The 226-nt window shown below is 66.4% G+C and overlaps 1 protein-coding gene across 3 annotated transcripts in view; it reads left to right on the forward strand.

The window, feature by feature from the left end:
* CREB1 (cAMP responsive element binding protein 1) overlaps positions 1 to 226 on the forward strand; it is a 51,142-nt gene continuing 50,916 nt past the window's right edge. For 2 of the 3 annotated variants that reach the window (XM_010861060.1, XM_010861062.1), the window contains exon 1: positions 7 to 140. The gene's annotated coding sequence lies outside the window, so the exon portion shown is untranslated. Of the gene's footprint in view, positions 141 to 226 lie in introns of all 3 variants that reach the window. The other variant, XM_010861061.1, reaches the window with a different exon arrangement.

Here is a 226-nt window from a genome sequence, read left to right on the forward strand (position 1 = left end):
GCGGCTGGGAGAAGCGGAGTGTTGGTGAGTGACGCGGCGGAGGTGTAGTTTGACGCGGTGTGTTACGTGGGGGAGAGAATAAAACTCCAGCGAGATCCGGGCCGCGAACGAAAGCAGTGACGGAGGAGCTTGTACCACCGGTAAGAGGAGCAGGAGGAGGAGGCAGGAGCCGGAGAGAGCCGGGGGGACGGAGGGGGGACGGGGAGGCGCCGGACACCCGCGCTCG

Source organism: Bison bison, unplaced genomic scaffold (assembly GCF_000754665.1).
Source record: "Bison bison bison isolate TAMUID 2011002044 unplaced genomic scaffold, Bison_UMD1.0 scf7180017864471, whole genome shotgun sequence".
NCBI classification, from domain to species: Eukaryota; Metazoa; Chordata; class Mammalia; order Artiodactyla; family Bovidae; genus Bison; species Bison bison.